The sequence below is a fragment of the Staurois parvus genome, unplaced genomic scaffold (genome assembly GCF_062004578.1).
Source record: "Staurois parvus isolate SC_StPar_1 unplaced genomic scaffold, SC_StPar_1.0 ptg000066l, whole genome shotgun sequence".
Taxonomy (NCBI): Eukaryota; Metazoa; Chordata; class Amphibia; order Anura; family Ranidae; genus Staurois; species Staurois parvus.
The window spans coordinates 4,217,560-4,244,269 of NW_028317862.1; the positions used below are offsets into that span (position 1 = coordinate 4,217,560).

Here is a 26,710-nt window from a genome sequence, read left to right on the forward strand (position 1 = left end):
GGGGCTTCCATATGTCCTATGGCTTTTCTGATGAGGCTACTGGATGATTAAAACAGCCCGCCAAATAGCATTAAGGTTAACAATGGCAGCCACACAGTTCTCTCATGACTGCTTGTCAGTGTTCATTTCTTATTACTCTCTAAAGTACTGCTTGAAAAATTTATATAAATTATTTTTACAAGTGCTGATGCATGTTTTCAGTGTTCTTGTTTTCAGGAAAAAATACAACATTGCGTGACTCCCTGTTTTATACAAAATGCCCTAACGCAAAAATGCCTTTCAAAATATTTGTCAGCTTTCAGGTATGCCCATGGTAAAGAATGACTATGGTTAAAAATATGTATTCTGATAAGTGTATACAGGTAAAACATGTAACACTATTATGTACAGTAATTCTTTTTTTTTTCTTTTAACATTTTTAAAATATTTTATATCTGCATGTAGACAAAACCATCCCTCAAAAGTGACAGTGACAGGGTTTGTGACAAATTATAACACTGGCAGGGGTCACCATTCATTCAAATGGGTTAAAGTGACTCTGGTGTGAACCATTAACCATGAAAGGCTTCTGCAAATAAAGATTAACAATACTTGCCTGCACAGTTATTCCTATATCTCTTGAAGTGCTACGGTAGTCCAATATTCTTCAGCACATGTATGGGGGCCAGGTAAGAAAATTTCTTCTTCTTTTGCAGGGGACTTTTTGAAGTTTTCTTTGGTTGCTGACAGAACACTTAAAATTTTCTGTTAAAGAGAATAAATAAAATAATACGCTGTTGCTTAACCACTTGCCTACCGGGCACTTTTACCCTCTTCCTGCCCAGGCCAGTTTTCAGCTTTCAGTGACAATTGAGCAGTCATGCAACACTGTACCCAAACTAAGCTTTTATAATTTTTTTTAAACAAATTGAGCTTTCTTTTGGTGGTATTTAGTCACCACTGGGGTTTTTATTTTTTACTAAAAAGATAACGGAATAAATTTTGGCCAAGATTTATGATGAAATATTATTTATGTGCAAAATTTTGTAAGGAAAACAGTTTTTTTCAAAATTTTTGGACATTTTCATTTACATAGCAAAAAAAATAAAAATCCCAGTGGTGAATAAATACCACCAAAATAAATCTTTATATGTCTCAAAAAAATGCTAAAATATTCATATGTATACAGTGTTGCATATCCGCGCAATTGTCATTCAAAGTGTGATAGCACTGAAAGCTGAAAATTGGCCTGGACAGGAAGGGTGTAAAAGTGTCCATGCTTGAAGTGGCTAAACAAACAAGCATGTGTCAGGGACAGGCTTATTTAAATAAACGTGTGTGTTAGAGATAGGCTCATTTCAGTTAAAATTTTCCATCAAGCTTTCTATACCCCATGCTGGCTTCATGGTCTCAGTTTCGTGATCGTGATTTTTTCCACGTTTTATAATTTGTCACTACTGAAACTACATCATCAGTAACATTAATGTGGTCACCCAGATCTCTTTTACCTCCTTGCCTAAAATTTGCTTATTAGGTCTTGTCCAAGACCTAGTTCCTACTATAGCTGAAAGGACACTTTTCAGTCTAATGCTGTTTTATGCCAAGAAGGCCATAACTATGCATTTGAAAAAGTAATCTTCTCCATCTATTTAATTTTGGAGGCAACTAATGAACTTCAATTCACCTCTGTATCAAGACACCTACTTCAACAGGAGCTGCCCCAAGAAGTTCACTAAAGTCTGAATGAGATGGCAGTTGGGATAATCAAAGGAACATATGCCTTTTCCTCCTTTTTGCTCTTATTGGGGACTTGACCAGGAATGGGCTAGATGTCTTACCCCTGAATGAATCTGTCCTTTTAATTATGTGAACCACACACACTTTGTTGAAATTTGTTAGTTTTCTTTTCTATGGGGTTGATATACTAAAACTACATGCTGACAAAACTAAAACTGCAAAATCTAGTGCAGCTCTGCATAGAAACCAATAAGCTTCCAGGTTTTGTTGTCAAAGCTTATTTGAACAAGCTGAAGTTAGAAGCTAATTGGTTACCATGCACAGCTGCACTAGATTTTGTACTCTCCAGTTTTAGTAAATCAAACCCTGTGTCTTGTCAGGTAATTAGGTGACATGCTTCTACGTGGGTTAAGCCACTTGGTCTATGTATACCTTCTTCTTAAATTCTAATAAAAACGGATTTATTAAAAAAAACGAAAGACAGTAAACTTTAATTTGTGTCTACTAACAGCAGTCTTTGATCTTGCACTCACATAAGGCAGTATACTCCTCACTGCACTATTGAAGAGGAACTGCAGTCTGGCAGAAGAACAAGGTACACCCCGTTCATGGAGTCCAGATAGCAGTACCTGGTCGCCTTGAGCATACAGGGTAAGAAGTATACTACCTGCCCTGCATAATTTGTTCTCTGACCAAGAAGAAGGAAAAGGCATTGTTCCTAGATGAAAAGGACGCAAAAGTGTGTCCAAAATTATCAACTATGCACAAAGGGGAAATCATTAGGGAGCAGAGAAGTGATTTAAAAAAAAAAGCCAAAGGGTGAGATTTACTAAAACTGGAGCACTCAAAATCTGATGCAGTTGTGCATAGTAGCCAGTCAGCTTCTAACTTTAGCTTGTTCATTTAAGCTTTGACAATAAAACGTAGAAGCTGATTGGTTTCTATATAGAGTTGTACTAGATTTTGCACTCTTCAGATTTAGTAAATCTCTCCCAAGGTGTTCTAATCTAAAGCAACTAACAGCAGTCATCTTTAACCACTTTCCGACTGGGCTATAGCCAAAAGACAGCTACAGCATGGTTTGCTGGTTCTGGGAGGTGTCTATTCATGTCTTCTCAGAACCCCACCCCCTGTGCACCCCTGGGGATTGCTTTGTGATTGCTGTGTCCTTCAGACAGGTAAATGGCCAATGACAGTTGCCCTTTACCAAGTGATCAGCTGTGTCCAAGCATGAGGAGAGTGTAAATAGACTTGGCAGTTATCGGCAGTCTTCTTCTCACACGCTGTGACAGCGTGAGGAGAAGAGAAACAGTAACCAGCGATTCTCACTGGAACATCTACACTAATAATCAGTGATCTAGAAATCTGGGATATTGTAGTGTTCCCCTACAACAGATATGTACTGATTAGACAACAGTTTGACCCTCTAGTCATGGGACAATTAAGGACTTTTGATACATTAGCTATTGTGGGTGCTTGGCCCCCAGGGTGCACTCCTTGATTGTGGGGATGAACATGGAATCTCCTCATAATATACAATGGTGAATAGGCACCCCATGCTGCAGCCAGTTTACCAGCATATGGTCCATTAACAGAAAGCAGAGGTGTTGGGAAAATGATGGCAGCTGGAGAAGACAGAGAACGTTCTATGATTGGGAGAAGAAAGTTGACCTGGGACCATCCAATTCCTTATATTGCAATGGAAGCTGATATCTGAATGGTGAAAAGGACTCTAGGATTGAATTAGTCTCTGAAATAATACCAACCAGAACACTGCGGAAGTGGACCCTGACTTCCCTGTAAAGGTACTGGACTGAATATTACTTGGGCAAGTGAACCCAGCTACCCCCCCCCCCCTTCTCCCCCACCTTGTCACTATCTGTTTTAGGAAGGGGTAGCTGAATATGAGATTCCTGCAAAGGACTACTTAGGTGTTGTCAGAATTGAAGGACATACTCCAAGTCCACCTCCTGAGATGGCAAGAGTTTTGCAGCTTATAAATGATTTGACTTTCTTCCCTTTCACCTCAGGTGGAAGGAAATAAAATTGCTCAATTCCCCCATCAACACAGTCAGTGTTGATGGGGAAATATCTCCTGCAATGCTATTGTATTTGCATGGGGAGCCTTTCCAGCAGCCAGAACATAATGATTACTGCTAACAGCTATAGCCACCGGCAGTAATCATATGTAAAAAATCTGACAGGCTGGTTTACTTAAAGCCTGCCCATACATGGATTGAATCTTGGCTGGTTCCTGCTGAACTGGCTAAAATTCGATTCATGTATGGCTGGCTATTCTCCAAGAATGAGGTGAGTGTGGGGTGTGCAAAGAGTACCAATTCTCATATATGTAAGCAGGAAAAAAACAACAAACCATTCAATGAAATGTCTTGTTGAATTCCATTAGACAATCTGAGTGAGTGAGCAGCTAGCTGAACTAAAGAGAACAGGAGTCATCAGAGAGTCCATGCAATTCTCCTTTAGTGGTGGTCCAAAAGAAGAATTACTCCTTTCAAATGTGCATTAACTACTGCACACTTAATCAGAAGTCCATCCTAGACTAGTACACCACCCCAAGAACTATGCACTACAGTGTCTGTCTGAGGCTAAATGTTTCGGTATACTGGACTTGAGGAATGGGCTTTCTCTACCTCTTCACCTCATCCAATTGCATGGATTCCATAGGTTTGGCACATACATACTTACATTGGTCTAAGATGGACCACTGCAACTATAAAAAATGTAAAATTTGCCATACTAGGAATTCATATTTAATCCTGCATGCAATAACAAGCATCTTTGTTACACATTTACACTTATTATTGATTGCATGGTTCCCAACTCTGTAGAATAGTTATTACCAGAGATGCTTGAACATGTCTGGTGAAAACTGTGATGGGTATGGACAGTGTTTATGTCTTGCCTGCCAAGTCATAAAAATAATAATTTATCTAAAGTCTATAGATGTGAATGATGGAGATATGTTTTCTCTACATCTACCACATTGATTGACACTTCAGAAAGCAAAAAATGACTTTGTGCCTCAAAGAATTCTGGGACGTGGCTTTGGTAAATACTATTTATTTTGCACTATTTGTTCATACTCTAGGAGGACTCTCTGCAAAGTTCAGCATTTGTCAGAAGATCTAATGATTTCAGCATGTACAAAACAAAACCAATTTCAAAGCAGTGGAGAAATTTAACACTAATCATGCAGGAACCATCAATATGTTGCCTACAAAACACATTTGAAAACAGTGTGCAGTTTATTGACTTATCTGTGTGTGAGATTATAAACACCTACTCATCTCTAGAAATAAACATGCTAGGTTTTATGCACATTTTTAGTACACAGAAACTTTTAAACCTTAGCAATCATTGGATTAACTAAAATAGGACATTGTGACAATTGTATAACTATATTATTATTATTATTTTTATTATTATTATTATTATTATTATTATTATTCAGGATTTATATAATGACAACAGTTAGCATTGTGCTTTACAGAGCAAGGAAGACAGTACAGTTATAATAAAATCAATATAAGAGGGTTAGGAGAGCCCTGTTCATGAAAGCTCACAAACTTTATTTTATGTATGCAAAGAAAAAAAAATCTTTTTTAAAAGGCAATTTTTAATGCCTCTGAATACAGCTCTATTTTAGCCAATGTGTCCATGCACATTGTGGCATTTAGATTTAAAAAAGTGCCTCCACAGGAGGCTAGTGCCAGAAACCCTAGTCCTGATTCTCCTGAAAACCCGTCACACACCTGCACCATAAGTGTCCTGGTTGTCTAGAACACCTGGTCCTAGTATTGGAGATTTCCTCCCTCCTAAATCTCTATGAAATCTCCAGGTTCCAGGTCACAAACTGGGTTTTGCTAACCATTGAGGAAACTGAAAAAACTGTTTCTTCCAAATGGAAAAAGCACCCTGGAGCCCCTGAACCTGCCTAGTTGAGAATCCTGGGTCCTTTTCACAATGCTGTAGCGCCCACTAGGTGGGGCTAGGGTATGGTAAATTTATTTTCATCTTATGGTAGTGAATGAGCCTGAATTTATTGTGTTTTCAATGTGAGGTCAGGCTGGGTGATTCAGCAAGTTGAGACTTTATTCCCTCCACCTGGTTTAGGAGGCTAATGGAAGCGAAAGGGTAGAGAGTGACCTTAGTCTGCATATTCATGAGAGTCTGACTAATCCCAGGCTAAAAGGCCCTGGTAGTGTGGTAGACCAGCCCATAAATATGAGAAAGCCATGCTAGCAGGGAGTTCAGAGTCATGTGGAGGATGGATTGAGAAAGGTACTGGTGTGGAGCCTGGGAGGGGGGCCCTGGAGAAGGTGGGTCTACCTACAGGCTAGGAGCTTAAAAGAGGGACCTGCACTGTTCTACAGTCCAATAGGAAGGACAGCCTGTCAGCAGGGGAAGAAGCCAGCCCAGTGTAAGGTTTGAAAGCAGTTTCACCCTTAAAGCTACAGGAACAAAACAGTGTGAGTACCTCTACACCCCCTAGGCCTACATGGGAGAGGGAAGTTTGGTGTCATACCCAACTATTTCTCCTTGGGACAGAATACTTATGTGTCTCAGAATCCCTTGCCCTGGGATACTTTTCATGACAGCCAGGTGGATGAGCAGATTTTCATCTGGGATCTGAAGAGGTTCATCTAAGGGGACTGTGTGCTTATAGACAAAAGCCACTCCAGAGTACAAAAAGTACAAGATCTATTTTTGTTTCGCTTTTTGTACATAGGAAATTTTGTCCTCCAAGTTGTTTCAGTTCCACTGGGCATCCCATATACCCCTAGACCCTATCCAAGTTGTTTAACCCTTGATAAATCAAGCAAAACCATGGACTGATCACTGACTTTGGATGCAAGAGTGGGAAATGCATGTTGCCTGGCTATGTAGGAAAATAGGGGGACCCAAAACCAACAGCTCTCAAGAGGTAATGTAACTTGAGCTGTAGGTAGAGTCCTATTGAGCAAGGGTTGCCCAATAACTTGAAAATTATTTCAAGGGGATTTTAGGTGTTAAAAAGTTTGAGTTAGACAAGTCAATTTAATAGAGACAGCAGTGTAACCACTTCCTGACCGCACTGTAGTCAAAAGACAGCTATGGCACAGCTTTCCAGTTCTGGGAGGACGCCCATGGATGTCCCCCAACGTGCATGCCTCCCGAGGGTCCCCACTGGGGCTCGCACTGGGTGCATTCTGTGACTGCTGCATCCTTTGGACACAGCTGATCACAGATCATGGCAAAGGGCCAATCACAGCAGCCCTTCACAATGTGATCAGCTGTGTCCAATCACAGCTGGTTACATGTAAACAGACATGGTCGTTATCAGTCTTCTTTTCCTCACACTGTATCTGTTTAAGGAAAGGAGAGCCCATAACTGGCCAGTCTGACAGAGCAGACGGAGTACATTGTTTACATGATAATCAAGGCACTGAGTGCCCTGATTATCATTGCAGCCCCATCAGTGCAGATTATCAGTGCAGGTTACAGTGCTCATCAGTGCAGCTTCATCAGTGTCCATCAGTGAAGAAGATAAACTTTTTTGCAACATTTTATAATAGAAAGTAATAAAACATTTTTTTCAAACTTTTCAGTCTTTTTTTGTTTGTTTAGCAAATGATAAAAACCCAGTGGTGATTAAATACCACCAAAAGAAGGCTCTAGCTTTCAAAAAAAAATGCTACACATTTCATATGGGTACAGTGTTGCATGACAGCGCAACTGTTATTCAAAGTGTGACGGTGCTGAAATCTGAAAACTGGCCTAGGCAGGATGGGGGTGAATGTAACTACAGGTGAAAAAAAATCCAGACATCGAAGCTAACTGCACAGAATACAATTACACAAACCTGCACAGAATACAATTACACAACTTTAAGGTATTTCTAAATCCCCCCAAAAAAAGTTTAAATGTATTTAAGTAATTAAAAAGTCATCTTCCCTCCACACTTTAGTTTATCATGTAAAGCGTTATTAAACCCAAAACCAAATACTGTATGTGATTTATTGCAACTTATCAATCATTTAGATGGATGGCTGCATTAGTTTTCTTCTTTTAGGCTTTTATCCCTCTGTTTTCATCTGGTGATCTGGTAACATATATCTGTATTAGAGTGTTCCCACTCTGGATGAAGCAGCACAGAGGGCACATTTGGACAGAAGTAAGGGAGTGTTAGATATACTAACAGATTTAGGTACAGTAACAAATTGAAGCAATCATTCAGCTCACACAGCAGTTACACAAGCAGTAACAGCAGTACTTTTTCTTTTGAGATAAAGGTTTTACATACATAAATAAAAGCTGATCATTGTATGCACCCCTGTCAGTGGTAAATGGTTTGTCCTTAACTGTTACTTCTGCAAGACAGCTTATTCTACTGAGAAAAAACAGATGTAATATTTAAATCACCAGGTGAAAATAAAGGAGAGAAAGCTTAAAAAAGTAGATTAATGCAGTTACCACATCTAAGAATTGGTAAACTTCAATATATTAAATTATTATTTACGGTTTAATGCTGCTTTAACTGAATCACCGGACTTGGAAAATCAATATTTAAGTGACAATTATCTTAGTCGACTGATTTGGCTGATGACAAGGGTGGGGGGGGGGAATTTTAGGCATATGGACACAATACAGATAAAATATTGCAGTTAACCAGTCCTTAGATGTGATGGCTTTGTTAGTTTTAATTTTTTTAAGAACAATTTCAGCATATACAGAAAATAACTGTTGATCTTGTCAGGATTACAGTGTTCTTGTCACTTCTTGCAAACTGAAAGCAAAAATTATTTTATCTTTCTTTTCAACTACTAATCCCATCAATCCACCATGTAATAGAAAAGAACAAAGTAAGACATGTTTGAAGTGCAGCCTGTGTGACCATCCATAGATATAGATACAGTGGAGAATTGTGCGTAGTGAAGAGACAGTGGTTTGATTGCAAGATTGTGAAAGTGAACATAGAGGGGAAATAGCATGAAAGAAGAAAAGTAATGAAGCCACCAAGAACTGGTAAGCTGCAATATAAAACAAATGTTTTTTGGACTTTAGATACACTTTAAAGCTGAACTCCAGAAAAATATTTGCATTGAATACTTACATTCAGGGTTTTTTTCTGCCGGAAAGTCTTGAAAATCTGTTCCTCCTCCGCCGGGGAGCAGAACTTTTTATTTTTTTTCAGTCTGTTTAATGTTGCAGTCCCGCTGGCAGCATAAGCCGACACAGCTCCTATAGTTCCGGCTGCAGCTTTAAGAAAGCACAAGGCTGATATCTGCTGAACTCTTTCTCTCCCTGTAGCAAACCGGATGTTCCTTTCTTGGCGCCAGTGGCAGCTATGAGGATGAGCTGCCATGTGATATCCTATCCTGTTCTGAGACTCCTGACTGCACATTGCTTGATGAAACTATGTACATTGCTTTTAGTAATTGTTTATTTGTCAGTGTTGCTGCTGGATGCATATAGGGGCTGTCTGGCTGCCTGTTACTGCAGCTGCCAGGATATGGGGATGTCTAATAATGCTGCCTGGATATGGGGGATGTCTCTTGCTGGATATGGGGGATGTCTCTTGCTGGATATAGGGACTCTCTCTTGCTGGATATAGGGACTCTCTCTTGCTGGATATGGGGCTGTCTCTTGCTGGATATGGGGCTGTCTATTATTGCTGCATGGATATGGGGCTGTCTCTTGCTGGATATTAGGGACTCTCTCTTGCTTGATATGGGTCCAGGCGTCTGACTGGTCGAGCCGCGATGATGTCACTTCCGCACATGCACACAGGAGTGCCGGGCACATCACGGAGCTCTGAAGGAATGCTGTTCCTTCAGAGCTCATGCGCCGGTGATGTCACCGGCTGCTGCTATCTGAAATATCTCCTAACTGCTGCACATTTAGGTCATAATCATTTTACCTACTGGTAAGCTTTATTATAAGCTTACCTGTAGGTAAAGATAAACAGAGAGCATGTACTATCATTTTAAAGAATGCCTTGTATTCATTGAAAAAATACAAGGCATTTTATGAATCTCCTTGAATGAGTGATCCCCTGTGGTCAGTATGTAGTGAGTCAGGCACTCACGTAGAACCTTAACACAATTTTGAAGATTGTGGCTCTCACCGTAGTAGCGTTGACTACTACAGTAATTTCAAGATTCCTCAGCAGTCGTCAGGGATGAGTAATACAAACAGGGAAATGGTTCCAGGCTTACTCACTAGATGATTGTATGGTAGGTAGTTCAAGCACTGTACCCTAAGGAGTCGGGAACCACTCTACTGATTTCTCCACATGGGGTCCGATCAGGTCCACCTGTCAATTTTTCAGGAGGACCTGATCTGACCCTCCATTCACCCGCCTACCTCCAATCCAATCTGCTAAAAAGAAGGAAAGGGAATCTGGTTTCCTGTGTCTAAACGGATTGGATCAGTGGAGTCCATTTACTCCCGGCCACCCAAAGATCAGAGCGGGTTCTGTGTATGTCCGTTCTGCATAAACTGAGTGGGCACAGACCTGTCCACCTGCTCTGATCAGTGGACAGATGCCCTGCTGATCTTACAAAGTTTGCCCTTTGTGGAAAGGGATAATAAGTTATGATGAATACAGCACATCTTGGTTCTTTGGAGGCACTGTTCATGTTGCAGCCAAGCATATGTTGAAGCAATTCAGTGTGCATCAATGTCCTCCCTGCCTTGTACGAGTACTTCCCTCTAACTTGTGTAAAACCCATTTCCCATGCTACACCTTTAGGGCAGCAGGGACCTATCACAGTTCAGTGCCAGGTTTCTTCCTATGCATAACACTTCAAAAGAATACATTTAGAAATGAGTTCTTCTTACACACTACATACCATTCTTCTATTTCGAGGAAGAATATGGAAACTTTGTATGAGCACAGTGAAGATACTGCAGGCCTACTACCACATGATAATGATGTAATTGGCCAAATACTACATATGATGTCATTGGCCAGTGCTTAAAGCTCTTAAGATTTGATGCCCTATAAGCTTTTGATAGGTAATGCTGGCCTTCTTAACCCATAGTGGAACTGCTAAAACTATGGACAACTCATAAAATCTCTTTCTTTTGCCAAATTCTAAGTGTCACTATAGCCAGAGGCTAGGACAGGTGACATAAAAGCAGACAAACCTGTACAGTATGAACAGCTAAAGGAGGGGTGACCTCCAAACTCAATCATCATGGTCATGAATACAAACAGAAAAAAAACAAAAGACATTTAAGGGTGATTCTCTTAGTTTGTAAATGAAGTCAGGACATAGTAAATTCCTGGGCAACACAGCAAGCAGTCCTGGAACCATATACTGTAGATCATAATAGGGCAGGAAGTGAGCAAGATAGGAGGGAAAGGGAGGGTAGGGACTTGGAAACATTAGGGGCAGCCGTCAAAGCCGGCCCACACTAACCAGGGGAAGAGTAGGAAAGGCATCCACCAACCAGGGTTCCCAAATCTTTAGGAAATTGGTATGGGAATCGTGCGGTATAATGGTCATTTGTTTGTTGAGCATTAAGGCTGTCAACCAGTCTCTCACACTCTGGAAGGGAACTGTGGGTTTCTTCCAGGTTTGGGCAATTATCCTCTCAGCTGATATGAACAAGTAGGACACCAATTTCTGTTTGCGAGCAAATAAGCCCAGAATAGGGCAATGCCGTAGTATTATATTTACCGTCTTTCCATATATTCAAATGGAACAGAGTCTGAAAGAGGCCAAACACCCGAGACCAGAAAGCCACCAGGCATGTAAAACATCACTGCAATGGCCACATCCCTGAAAACAGCGGTCGGTGGGAGTTGGGTTAGCATGGGCAATACAGGCAGGAACCCAATACCACTGTAGAAGCATTTTATATCAGCGACTGCATGGAGTGAGAGGCACAATAGGTGAGCTCAAGGAACACCCATAGGGGAACGTCTGAGGAGACATGGAGTGAAAGTGTTACTAACCCACAACAGTAAAATCAGTCTGTATATGCAGTAAAGCATGCTTGTTATGCTCACTGTAGAACCTAAGGGGTTAATCCTCCACACTGTGTAAAAATGATGTTTAATCCTTTCTTCTCTGATCCTCCCCTTCTTCCAGTGTCTCCGAAATATCTCCTGATAGAACAGAGGCTCGGGGGCAAGCAGCACATGCTCAGTTTGGTGTGTATTGCACAGGGCCAATCAGCACTCTCTAGACAGAGCTCGGGGGTCTTGCATCTTCCTACAGGAGAATGAAAACTCCTCCTACAAGCTGTAACCAGCACTTTGCTGGACACTGATAGAAATCACAAGACTGCTCTAACTGCTGATGAGAAAAGGTATTTAGCCATTTACATTTATTAAAATAAATGCATTTCAATGTTCTGTGTACTGTGGGAGACCAGATATAGTGAATGCAGGGTCCTGGGTTTAGTAACACTTTAAGATAACTGGGAAATTTGAGCTGCTAAATTTTTTAAAATAGTGGGAAACCCCAACCCCCCCACAATCTATGTGTGAAAAGAGTGTCCCTGGGAAACCTGGGGTGCTTGCTGGCCCAGATAAAGCACAAGATCCTAGTCTGGATTAAAGTGTTACTAAACCCACAACAGTAAAATCAGTCTGTATATGCAGTAAAGCATGCTTGTTATACTTGCTGTGGAACCTAAGGGGTTAATCCTCTGCATTGTGTAAAAAGGCCATTTGATCCTGTTTTCTCTGCCCCTCCTCTTGTTCAGATGTCCACCTGATAAGAGAGACAGAACCTGTAGCCACATGCACTTGCTCAGTTTAGTGTGTGTTGCTAGAGAAGTTTTTTTTTCTTGGGAGAGTGCATGTGATCAGCACAGGGCCAATCAGCACTGTCCAGACAGAGGGTCAAGAGTTTTGCATCCTCCTAGAGCAGAAAGAAAACTCCTCCTACAAGCTTTAACCAGTGCTCTGCTGAAGTCACAAGGCTGCTCTAATTGCTGTTGAGAAAAGATACTTGGCAGTTTAAATTTACTAAACTAATTGCATCTCCATGTTCTGTGTTCTGTGGGAGACCTGATAGAGTGAATGCAGGGCCCTAGGTTTAGAAACACTTTAACTGGAGGAAATGGGGGGGGGGTACTCGGACAGGTAGAGTGTGAAAATAATACAAAAGCTTAAAGTGATTCTAAAAGGTCGATTTTTTTTTTTTTTTTTTTTTGTAAAATAACACACATATCTATCTTTACCTGCTGTGTGCAGTGGTTTTGCACAGAGAAGCCTGGATCCTCCACTTCTCAGGTCCCCCACAGGCTCTCCTGGCTCCTCCAGCCTTTCGGGTGCCCCCACAGCAAGCAGCTTGCTATGGAGGCACCTGCTGCTCCATGTGTCCATTCACACATGGAGCCGAGGCTCGGCCCCACCCCCTCTCTCTTCTCATTGGCTGACCAGCTATGATTGATGGCAGTGGGAGCCAATGGCTCCCACTTGCTGTCTCAGCCAATGAGGAGACAAAGACCCGGAACAGCCAAGGCTGTCATTTACATCGCTGGATCGTGAGGCACAGGTAAGTATTAGGGGGGCTGGGGACACTGCTGCACATAGGTTTTTTACCTTCATGCATAGAATGCATGAAGGTGAAAACCACTTTAAATAGGACTGTCATCTTTGTTGAGTTGATGAGGGCAGACAATAAACAAAGCAGTAGTAATAAGCAGCAAATAAAGAAAAATAGGCAGGGGTCAGGCAGATGTCAAGGTATTTGATAGAGGAAGAAGCCCATTGGAAGGGAAAGTGGGACTTCACATTAGCAAACAGAGAGGGGTCCAGGGTGACATTTAAAGCTATTGTCTTGTCCTAATTGACAGGGAAGCCTGATATGGATAAGAAGCACGTCAGTAGCCTTTACAGGTTGGGGAGAGTGGTAAGGGAGTTTGTCAAAGTCAGAAGGGTGTCATCCACGAACAAGCCCAGTTTAAAGTCATGGCCCACATAGGAAAGTTTGGTTACATTCTTGTCCAAAGTGCTATCGCTAGGGGTTCAAGCACTAAGATAAATAGGGATGGGGACAGGGGGCAACCCTGCCTCCTGCCCAGAGGCGGACTGACCATTTGGAAACTTGGGCACTGCCCGAGGGCCGGGGTCAGTAGGAGGCCCCATGAGATGCCCCTGGTACCTTTTTCATAGGCTTTTGTGAGTTTGGGCAAGGACACAGAAGCCCCATGATCCCCTATTGCCCAGGAGCCCCATGAGTTGTCAGTCCGCCCCTGCTCCTGCCCCTGTATGTGGAGAAAAGGCTTTGAGAAGAAGCCAGCATATTTAACTGAGGCTGTCGGCACTGAGTATAGAGCCTTGATCCTGGCCAAAAGGGCCTCTCCAAAGCCCCAGTGAGAGAGCACAAATTTTAGGTACTTCCAGGATAGGGAGTCAAACACTTTATTGATATTCAAAGAGAGAGAAAACCAGGAATTTTCTGGTGGTGTAGGAGATGGATCAAATGAACAACTTTACAAACATTATCACTGGCCTGCCTTCCCAGGAAAAAGCTCACCTACAAACCTGGTCCCTATGGATTAAGCATCACAAGTATTTGTTAATATGTTTGCTCAGGATTTTTCCCAAGAGCTTCAGGTCATCATTCAGGAGGGAGATAGGCCAGAAGGCATGAAGTTCAAATGCCTCCTTTGGCTGTTTAGGGATCATAGAAATGGGCATGCGGAGAAGGTAGTGACCCATGTTTCAAGGCATTGAAATAGTTGGCTAAGTGGAGAGCTAGAAGGGCAAAAACAAAAAAGTTCTTATAATGAAAACCAGAAAACCCATCAGGGCCCGGGGCCAAGAAGGGGTGCAGGGACTTCATCGCCTGAAGAACTTCAGTCTCTGAAATGTCGACATTGAGAGTTTCGTGAGTTGCGTTCGGGAGCATAGGGAAATTCAAGTCAAGAAAGAACTGATCGACCTGAGCCAGAGGGAACAGGCCTGGTTTGGCATAGAGTGAGGAGAGGAACTCCTCAAAGCCAGAAAAGATCTGCAGGGGATTGGACCTGAAACCTCCCATACGTATCCGTAGCCAAATAGGCTTATATGGCTTTCCCACTGAGTTGAGTTTCCTGGCCAACATGGGCACCGGTTTATTCGCAAATATATAGTACTTGCGTTTGGTCCACCATAAAACCTTCTCATCCTTGTAGGTGCAAAGGCAGTCCAGTTCAGTTCCAAGAGTGTCACGGGCTCTCCTGTGCACTGCAGTGGGACATGCTTTCCAAAGGGTATCTGTGTCCACCAGAGTGTAGTTTGATGATTCGGCATTCCCTTTCTCATTTTCGGGAAGAGGCAAGCTGAATAATCTGGTCACGAATCGCCTCCCAAAAGGACACGGCTGATGTGACTGAGCCCACATTATCATCAAACAACGTTTGTATGGAGGACTGAATGTGCTGACAGGTATCCTGGGTGGTCAAGAGAGATTTGTTAATCTACCAATGGAAAGGGCGTATAATGAGCCCTGAGAGGGTGACAAGAAATACCAGTGGGTTATGGTCAGACCAGGGCAAGGAAGGGATTGTGATCCTGTGGACTTGGGGAAGTTGGCGTACCAGCATGAATACATGGTCAATTCTACAAACACTATCATGGGGATCAGAGTAATAGGTGAAGTCACGGGTTGTGGGGTAGAGTTTCCTCTAAGTGTCAACCAGACCAAAGGTCTGTAGCAGGGAGAGCATGGTAGCCTCTTGTGCTGAGTCATGAGACAGGGTATATCGTCTATCCAGGGTGGAGTTAAGTGTGATGTTGGAATCACCTATAAGGAGGAGCAAACCCTTCTACTGTTGGGAATCCACCTTGCATAGGTGGGAAAAGAACTTATGCTGGAATCTGTTGGGGGCATAGTAGAAGACAATAGTGACTTCCTGGTCCCAAAGAGTGCCTTATAAAAGTGTACTTACCTGCTGGTAGGGTCAGTAATCTCACGACTCAAGTGAAGGGGAGACTGTGCCGGAATGCTCCCAGGACAGCTCTATGTTTTTCAGTGGCCGAGGCAGTGTAAAATGTGGGATAATGTGGGGAGAGAAACAGTGGTGCAGAGTATTGGGCAAACCTGGTCTCCTACAAACAATAGCAACTTGATATTTAAAGTGATAGAAAACCCTAGACTGCTTAATAGTTCCAGCCATAGTTAAAGCCATGAATATTTTGTGAGTGAATTTTCAGCAGGGAAGTAGCCATGGGTGAAAAAGAATTGAATTCTCAGCAGAAAAAAAAGGGGAGGGTGGTGCTGGAATGGAGGGATTGGAGAGGGAAGGGAATTGGAAGGAAGATGGAGACCGTCCCAAACACACACCCATATTGATACAAAAATAACAAAAAATGAGAATGCCTATTAAATATTGCATAGTACTGGGTCACAGGACCACACCCTATGTGGGACGGGGTGTCCAGAACCCCCAGGGAAAACAGAATCCATGCCTCTGCACTGAGAAGTTAGTAGATGATCCAGACAGCCTATAACAACAGCAGAACCAAATACATCAGAACATGCATGTAAAACATATATAACATATAAAGGGGGGCCTTTGTTTGTGGGACACAGCTCAACCGATACCGGCAAAAAATATATATTTAATTGATATCTTCCATATTCAGATTTCTTTCTCAGGCCATCAATTCCTACAGAAACACCCTTTGCACATACAGTACCTTCCCTTATAATAATTTTGCTCAATTTAGCCATAAATGTGATGAGGTGGCCAGAAGAAACAAACTGAGAATGAAGTTATCACAGCTTGTGAATGTTGAGGCTTGGTGCTGACCCCTTTATATTGCTGTCCCAGGCAAAGGGCCACTCATGCAGTTATGATAGATAGGAGCCTTGCATGTTTATAAAGCAACAAAGTCCACAACATCTGTGCTCACTAATTCTTCTTTTACTATCCAATTAGCACTAAGCAGTTGTGAAGGTAGCAAAAGAGCACGTGGAAATGAAGACAGTTGGGTCCCTTTTCTCTGTGAGATTTAATAGCTTCCCTTCATTCTTCGCCTCTCTCAAGTTACTGAAAGAAGGTAATTTTTTTCTTCCTGACCATTTAGTAATGCTCATTAAAGACTAGAAGGAACAAACAATGCTCGCCCTCTGAGACTACCATTCAAAGCCTCTCTGCATCTCTCTGTTCTAATACTTGAGACAAATTAATTATTCCTTAGTGAAAAGTATACAATACCTACTCTTCATTTTCACCGGTTGATGGGACTGATTGTGTACTGCTGAATGGCGATCAATGCTAAAGGGAAACACAACAAATATGTATTTTCAGTACAAGTAATTGCAACTGATACCATTTTATTTTGGATCACAAATACACTCTAATACAAGCTGCATACCAGCCTTTCTAGCATAAGGAGACAGCAGTGTTTTTTGTGCATGGACCTGAGTTATCTTAAACCCAGGCTACTGATGGTTAAAAAAGAGCCCATATCCCCATCTCCATTCTCCAAGAATTGGGAAGGAATTAATGTGTGTGCTCTAGAAAACAATACACTGCAGAGTGGATATTTCTGAAGATATTGTTAGCAGTATACATATTTCAACATCAGCATCATCACTTTTCGAGTTAAATTTCCCTTTTCCCTTTTTTGTTCTTTATTATTTGTTTTGTTTAAGAGGTCCTGACATTTCATAGATCCCTTGACACCCTTCAGCTGCCGGTAGAGATGCAGACTAATGGATGATATTTCAGGACAGCACCTGAAGAGGTAGTCTTTCAGCAAAGGGGTTAATGCTTCAGCTAGTCTTGTGGCTCTGGTCTAGAATCCCAGAACATTGAGAGGGTCCAGCTCACACTTTCATCTCTCTTAATGAATCCAAGCTCAGTTATTTACCAATGCTAGATTGCTCTTGACACCACCTTTCCCTTGCACTTTAAAGAGTCCCAGGGGAGATCCACTGCCAACTCCAACTGGACAGAGGATACATTTGTAAACCATTTTATCCCTCAATTACCAAGTAAGACGTATGGAAAAGATTTGCACTCCCTAAGATTTTGCTAAGCAATTAGGCCTTAGAAGCCGGGGATGCAGCGACAAGAGTCAAACATACATTGGTTAACGCAGCAATTAAATAGTTTGCTACATATATTCCTATATATTTTATGTTCTGGAAAATGCTAGAACCATATTAGATGATTTATTATCTGTGTGCAAATTAGCTGTGCTATTTTTTTTTTAAACACACAAAACAGACGAACAAGAAAAACCGAATGTACAATTGCTAGACAGAGTACTCAAAAGAGGGTGTTTCAGACAGATGTTCATTAACATGGAAAATAAAGAATGTGTAATTGCCATCCATTATTAAGGAATAATAATTAACATGGAGTAATAAATAGTACCAAAGTCAAAATATAATGCATTCTTTTTTATTTTTTAATGTATTTTTACATTATATGTTATATGAAACTGTGAGTTAACATTCTCAGACTGCATAGTTGAAGGTAGAAGATGATGTATTATAAAATTACGTTTTTACCAGGAGATAGAGTCATAACTTTTCTTGTGCCTGATACCAGATTGTCACTGTAGAATAATGAGTCACATCAGAAATAATTTCAGCATGGGATATTCTCAAGACATAAATTGCAAAATCAAAATGACATCTTAGGTGGAAATTGATCAATCAGTGTCTTTTGGTCCGTAAAAGAGTTCTTACTTTAAAGTAAACCTGTTATGCACTTATATCTTAAAGTATGTGTAAACCCTAGGGGGTGGATTTACTAAACGCAAATAGACTGTGGGGTTGATTAACTAAAGGCAGATAGACCTTGCACTTTGCAAAAGGCAGTTGCAGTCTGAAGTGCAGCAGCTCCAGAGCTTAGTAAATAAGGTACAGCTTCACTTTGCAAAGAATACCCAATCACATGCAAGGAAAATTTTTGCTTTCACGTGATTGGATGATGGAAGTCAGCAAAGCATCTACTCATATCCTAAGCTCTGAAGCAACTGCTCTTGCAGAGTGCAACTACACTTTGCAAAGTGCACAGTCTATTTGCCTTTAGTAAATCAACCCCTATATCTATGTAGCACCCCGAAGAAGTCACTAGTGAATTTTGGGTTCTCTGTTCTGTGCCTCAACTCAACAACAATCTCAGCCCCTCTTACAAATCTGTTGAATAAAGATCACTGCAAGCACGATTAACAACACAAGTGCAAAATACCTTTAACCTGGCTTTGGATTACACCCAGTAAATACTTTTTTTGTAGGTAAACACACTTAATCTATGGATACAGGTCAGAACAGATGACAATTTGAATGTAAATGAGCAGACAGCTGGTAAATTATGACACACTCTGCTATACACAGTAGTAACTATGCCAAAAAATGACTAAGAACATTCCATATATTACTAACAAATTTAGCAACAAAAGCAGCAATAGACAATGTCAATAACAATTAGTTCAAGGGGAGTGATACTGCCACCCCTATGGTTTAGAGTACACTCTAAGGGATTGCTGGTGTATAGTCCACTGTCTCCTAAGAGGTGCCTCTTTAACGTAGCATAGAAAGAAAGGGCAAAGGTCTTGGGCAGCAACTGTTAAGGGCGAACCTTAGTCAAAACGCTGTTGGCTGGCTCACCATTGGGGCCTTTTAAACATTGGCTCGCTTATGAAGTTTCCAAGGACTTCAGGCAGTATTAGAGCTATAGGCTATCTGGTTATGTAGTTCCTTAAGGCTTAGTCTGTATTGGTGTTAGCAAATAGTGACCACAAGGCCCTCTTACCAGACCGAGAGACACTATAGCAGTGATCCTCCTGATCAGATGTCGCTGACTACCGGTTACCCATGATGATGTGGATGAGTGGCCCAGCCAGTCTGTATCCTGGCGAGGATCCCTTCCTACACGAGTCACAGTACTGTACCGCTTGGCAAAGTAAAGGATGCTCCAGTGGCCTAGTCTCGCTCTTTCCTTGAGATGGTGGTCGACAGCGAGGCTCTCTCTCTGCTCTCCCAGGCTGTACTCCATTCTTCCAGAGAATTTGCCCGGCAAAGTTCTGCTCCTTAAACGCACCAGCATATACTTGACAAAAAATACCAACACCAAAAATAAATTAAATAAACTGAAATTCCAGTACTGAGTAGACTAACACTTACATTTGAACTTCAGGCAGAAAAAAATAAACACAAATGAATGCAGTTCTGTATAAATTAATAAAAATAATAAATGTTTATTTAAATGCTATCTACGTAAGTACTTTAATTTGAATTAATTTCAGCCTCTTGTAATCACATGTGCAGCAGCATTCTAGGACTAGGAAAGGGAGGGGCAGGATTTTGGGCCAATCAGGTGTTCTGCATTTACATGTACTGGCAAAAGATGTCCTCATCCTTCACTATCTAATCACAGCTGGGAGTGTGGAGGTGACCTAGTTGTATTAAAGTATATGTGAACCCAGGGGCGGACTGACAACTCATGGGGTCCCCGGGCAATAGGGGATCATGGGTGTCCTTGCCCAAACTCAAATAAGCCTATGAAAAAGGTACCAGGGGCATCTCATGGGGGCCCCTACTGACCCAGGCCCTTGGGTGGTGCCCGAGTTTTCAAATGGTCAGTCCGCCCCTGTGTGAACCTTTACCTTGTAAAAAAATCCATTCAGTTTAGGGTCAGTTCACACCAGAATGTGATGCGGGAAACCCGTGTTCCACGAGCCTTTCCCGCACCGCATTCAAAACACACTACATCAAACACAGGTCACAAACGCAGTGTGTTTGCCTGCACCAGATCGCATGGTACAGAAGTACCATGCAATCTGGTCACAGCGTGACCACACTGTACTCAAATCACAGAGGAATAGCACAGGAGCGCACGCACGTTCCTGTGAGATTCCTTTTGTAAACCGGCTATAAAATAGAGATGAAAGGCAAAACATGGCAACACAAGTCTGATCATTGGAGAACAGGCAGACTGTTCTCCCAGCACAGCCAAAAAAACTGATGATGATGGGATGGATGTGCTTTCATGCCTAGAGTGGTCCGTTTGAAATAGGAAAGCAGGGGGACTGGCAAGATCAACAAGTATTTCACACAAAGGAAGAAATGCAAAAGATAACACAAGTACATGGTACAACAGGCACATATCAAGAATATGAAATGTCGAGATAACATATTCTTAAAGCATAAATAAACACAAGAACAAATATTTTATATATATATTCATTTTACCAGTCCTAATTTATGATTACTGTGTTAGATTTTCCTTTTTCTCTGGCTTGTTTAATTTATTTTCCCCTGGTAATCCTGTCAATAACACATTACCTCTTCCAGAGTGACATTTTTCACTCAATGTCTAGTATCAATGGAGGAGCAGCGTTATTGCTTTCAAACAGGATGTTTAATAGGGCTACAGAACACCTCCCCCTCTCCACTTCTCTATAGCATATGGGAGAGGTGTTCTGTAGTCCTAACACACGTCCTAATAACATTGTTAAAGTCAAAGAACACAGGACAGCACTGGATTTCTTGCAGGATCAAAAGGTATTTTTATTTTTTTTCTAAACTTATTTGACCAATATATCTAAACACTTTTAATGGAATATTTTAGACAAAAAGAACAGAACAGAAAACTGTATGATTGTAGTGTTTACATACATTGACCTGCAACACAGAAAAGTCATGTTTCCTTAAAGTGTTATTAAACCCTTCAAGCAAAAAAAAAAATATTGCAGCAGACATCGGCTTTTACATTGTTTGCTGGGTGCATTTCATTTGAATCTCCTCACTCCATCTTTGATTTTTCGGGTGGTTACTTTGTCTTGCTGGGTCCAATGTAGCCCCATCATAGCCACCCTCATGTGTGCCCTCCTGGCCAGGATTAAAGTCTGACGGGGCACACATGTTTTGTGTACATGCTGCAAGATGATGGGACATGTATAGTCCACTACCTCCAACTCGAAGTATGAGGAAACCGCACTGAGCGATCTGGAATGAGTGGCTTTTCATACTACATGGTGTACATATTTGGCACATATATCCATGAAATACATTATTGGGGATTCTTGCATTGGTGAATCTGAAATGATACGTGGAAAAAAGGGAGGGGTTAATATTACTTGGTGTAGGTAAACGGCCACAGTATTGAAAAAATTGGGGGCATCAAGGAGGCTTTTGCCATAAAGTGTACATATGCACAGCCTGCATTTCTTTTGATTTATATTTATTACTGAGGTGATGAGGTATACCTTTTATGCTAGCAGCTTGGTAACATTATATCTGGGTTGTAATACTGTATAAGGTTGGACCTGTATCTTTTTGCGCTCGTTCATTCACATTTATCTTATATGCACAGCCTAGTTGCCCATTATGGTACACTTCCCCGCAAAGCAATCCCATTCAGCACTGCAATCTCCATGATTCTTTCATTCTGTGCATGATTTCCTGGTGCTTTCATCTTTACCCAGTCTTTTTCCAGGTTTAGAGTTCTCAGCCTTCTTGATTGCCCTTGGCAAGATGATGTAACTCTTGTGCATTCTGAGTTTTCTGTCATTAAAACCCTACCTGTCATTGTTTTTTTTAAATGAGTTTACTTCCATTTTAATTTATATGGAATGACTATATAATATTGTAGCCACCTGACATAAGCAGAGGTTATTGGCCATATGTAGTTCTGCCAGATGATAATTTGCTCAGGCTAATCTTTAGCATCTCCCCAAAAGTTGGTGTTGCTGCTGTTCCAGGCTTGCTATCAGTAGGTGTCACTGACACCTTAGTAGACAGGGTAGTTTCAGTAATGCTGGTTATGAATATTTTTGCCCTCCCCCCAGCCATCCACTAGAAGATTAATTGTGGTTCATGTTGGGGGAGGATATAAATGAGGCTAACCTGATGAGCTCTCTTCTCCATGGGTTTCAGCCAGTGAGGTGCTGGCTAGTATGGAAGACAGTATTGGCCCTAGTACTGAATCCTGAAGCTTTCTTGCCTGACCAAGGGGATACAGCACCCAAGGTGAAGAGCCAAGGAAAGATGTTTTTGCTTAAGGGGGATGAGTCAGAGGAACCTGGCACTCCCTTATAGAGGAAGCATGGAGGCATCCATTGCCTCTCTGTGGAGTTCCAGAGACAGTGCTGCTGGTTTTTGCTTGATGGTTTTTTTTTTGCAATACAACATGGTCCCTTTTTGTTTTTATGCACTGTGACAGCACAAGTGGGATTGAAGTCTAGAAAAATGCCGCTGGAGGTATCTGGAGCCTTCTCTCCCTGTGAGCCTGGAGCAATAAAAGTCAAGAAAGTGATTAGTCCCCAAGGCTTTTTCAATCCTCCAATTCAGCCATAGATTCAACCTGTAGTAATGTCAGCCCTCCTCAGTCTTGGGGGATCCTCAACAATCAATAGTCAGAAGGTTCTCAAGATTGTACTTCACCTATGTAGTGAGCCACATGTAATTACTTATCCATTTTGTAAATATACAAAAAAAAGGGCTACTCAGTATTCACTCCAAACAGAAGAGTAGATAGTAGATGTTAGCAGCAAGCTCTTTACTATTTTCTAAAAGTGAATATATCTTGATGCAAACCTTATGTTTCAATCTCCTTTCCCTCTATTGTAATGCTTTTTTTCCTGTCTAAGAGGATGGTAACAATGCATTTTTTTTCCTGCAATATACAAAAGCACTCTAGTCATTTGCTTTTAGTAATACAATAAATGCACTATGTGTTATCTTGGCACTGGAGTTAAACTAAAAAAATAAAAAAAAATCTTTCTCTGTTGAATCCTGCAACTGGTAATAAGCCACCGTTATTCTTCCATCTTGGGAAATAGTAGAACAATGACTTACTGTGCTCAAATAGACTGACAGCTATTTATCAAAGACAATTTAAGCAATATATGATTTATGTCTGAGATTATATGTAGGGACGCTAATGTGTTTAGGTATTGAACATATCCAATCTAAATTTCAACTATTATGTAGGCTGTCAGTGCCAACTATTCTTAGGGATTCTACATTCTGCAAATAGGAAAGAGCTAAACGCAACTTAAAGAAATTAATTTGCTGCATACAGGCGTTATGAGAGGTGACTGTCATATCGTTATGGTCTCATTACATAGGTTAAGATAAATCTTCTGTTAAATCACATCAAATAAGGGAAGAAGGTTTTGCTCAGGGGACCTTCAGCCCCATAACTCTGTCTTCAGACGGTTGCAGACTTATGTTTATAAATGTTGTGTATTTTACAGGCTGTTCTAGGCACACAACCATGTACATACAAAATAGATACATGTATATAAGGTAGGATTCTGTTTTATCCTTTAACACATACAGTATATATCCTTAAAGGGTAATTTTATCTTTTTTATCCTGAATGATTATTAAAAAATTTTAGTTTGCCTTTCAACACTGAACACTGTCTTAAGACCTATTTACACTACTGGCAGCCCTTCCCGGCCCTCTGAAATATGATCCACAGTGGATCACTTGTTAGAGGGCAGTTGATAGGTTGTTGAGAGGCACTATTCTGTTTCTTTACCTCCTGGTTTTTTACCCTGAAAAGCCCGAACAACACCCAGACGCATTCAGTCCCATTTATTTGAATGATTCGCATTCAGTGGCGGGACTGCCCACTAAACATGATGGGGTATAATTTTTGCTATAGCCATGAAGCAGAGCATTGCACCTTAGCATGTGTACAAGCCCCTCCAGCCATTGTGTTGGGTTAATGGGGGTAGTAAATCCATCATAATAATATAGTACACCCTGATTCCTTCAAATGTCTTCTCCAGCATCTTTAAAACATAATAAACTCTAATATGAGAATTGTGATGATTTCTTCTATGGTGTGGGTGGCCAGTGCTCCCATCTTTAAGTTGGTCTATCACTATAATGGACAGTTTTATTAGCCAATAGACAAGTGCATGTAGCTCCCCTTGCTGTGGATTGTTGAGCCAGTTTCTGCACTGAAGTCTACAGTTCAATGTTCACCACTTTTTCAGGTTCCCACTCATCTTGGCCCTTAGGCCATGTCGAGAAATACGCATTCACATACTTGGGTCCAGCATCTCCAGCTCCAGTGGTTCCATACATAGTCCCACTGAACACCAAAGGCCAATACAACATGGGGGTCCATTCTGCCAGGCATGTGTGCCCAAGGGAACCTACCTTACCACTGCCAAGCAAATAGACCATCTTCCACTGGAGCACCATTCTTACCAGAACCAGTTTTAATGTCTATATGTCAGGGATCGCCGCGGCGCTGGTCCCGGCGCAGGCGCAGTGCGCCGCCCTGCACGGGGATACGGGCACTAGGTCCAGGCCGGCCGCGGCGACGAACTCACGCATGCGCACTAGGAGACACGGGTGCGTGCCGGGCACCAATGACAGCGCAGGGCGCGGTATTTAAATCGCCCTGAGCTGTCACTGGTTGCCGTTTGGTCTTTCCTGTTCCCTGATCTGTGTGTACCTGTGTTTTTGATAAGTTGCTGACCCGGATTGCTCCTGACATTGCTGTACTCTCCTACCCTGACCCTTGGCTTGCCTGACCTCTCTCCTGGATGCCCCCTGTTGGTTCTGATCTACTGTTGCTAACCTGGCGTGTGACCCGACTATTCTCTGCCCGCTGTTTTGTGTTTTGTACCTCGCAGACCCCACGACTCCCGACCCGGCTCGTTTGGCCCTGCACCTGCTCAGCCATCCATCCATCCTGTCGGGATAGCCCGACCTCCTCATATCAGGCTCTTACTCTGCGGGAGCCCTCGGCGGATACCTCTACCATTGGTGGGTGTGCCCAGTAGTCGCGACCTGGTCTCGGTGCGCTCCAAGTCCATCCCCACCATCAGGGGCCCTGGTGAACAAGTGCTCCGGGACTTAGATTCCGTGCTCTGGAAGCACCTGACCAGTGGATTGCTAGAGGTACCACCGGGCGGTCCCTTGCACTATATTTCCTCAAGTATTGGATGCACTGCTATTTTCTTAGAAAGAATAGGAGACCAGTCCAGCACTCACAATGGCAGAATACATCTTTCACTTGCAGCTGCTAGTAGAGTCTCACCAAGCCAAACTCTGCTTCCTTGTGCTGACAGTCCTCACTGAACATATCACAGAGGCACAGTTTGTTTAAAATGTATACTGACTTTCTTTGCACCATTTTACACAATTAGAATAATTTGCATCCATAGATTTCTTCCAATTATATGATCAAGAACTCAATGCACATTATAGTTTGAGCGTAGCTTGTCCCACTATCTGATGTTACAGGAAGGATGCTGCATGACTCACGAAACTAACTTGCATTATTGTCTTCTATAATTCCAAACAAGTCTCGGCACCCTGATATCTTTCCTATCTAGGGGACCGGCTGTGTTCCAGCTGTCCCCCAAAAGGGAAAAGCAAGTGTACACTTTTTGCATCCTACATATTGCATCCACTCCCTAAAAGTCTTCCCTTAAATACCGTGCATGTAAATCACTTGAGTGGCAGGGACCAATTAAGGGGGAATTATCCTGCCATTGGAAAGATAATCTCTTGCTTCCTGTTAAATGTACAGGACAGGAGTTGAAGGGAAATCTCCCTATTGAACTACAAATTGCATTAAAAAAAATATGTTGTCTGGCACAGTGAAGTCCAGGGAAGCCCTCGTAATACAAGCAAACAGTTGGAGGGATCCAAAGCCCATGGACCACAGGATACCCCAGTGAAACTGGAGTATTTTGGTAGCAATCAAAGAGGTGCTTCCTACAGTAGCTGGTTCTTCTGGAGAGGCTGCGTGCTATTAGGCTTCAGTCCAACTGCCCATGCACCGGTTCTGGCAGAGGAAGATCTCTCACCTGGCTGTAAACCACTTGTCCAGCTACCTCTGCTTTATCAGGTGTAACTTCTCTGAGCTGCTGTGGGAGGGAAGCTGAGGAATTTGTACTCTCTGTGCATGTCCAAGAACACAGGGAGTTGTGGGAAAATGAATTAAAGGGGTCAGTGCCTGAGCATACTGAGTACATTGGTACTTTTCTGCAACAATAGGAAAATTTAACTGTACCCCTAAACTGGTTATGTGATGCTTGAAAATGCTG

The 26,710-nt window shown here is 41.9% G+C and overlaps 1 long non-coding RNA gene across 1 annotated transcript in view; it reads right to left on the bottom strand.

The window, feature by feature from the left end:
• Positions 1-550: 550 nt before the first annotated feature.
• Positions 551-26,710, bottom strand: part of LOC149469613 (uncharacterized) — a 35,186-nt gene continuing 9,026 nt past the window's right edge. Inside the window, exons 2-3 of the long non-coding RNA XR_016311548.1 lie at positions 16,892-16,947; positions 551-744 (exon numbers count right to left, since the gene is read on the bottom strand). This is a non-coding gene — a long non-coding RNA (uncharacterized LOC149469613). The remainder of the gene's footprint in view (positions 745-16,891; positions 16,948-26,710) is intronic.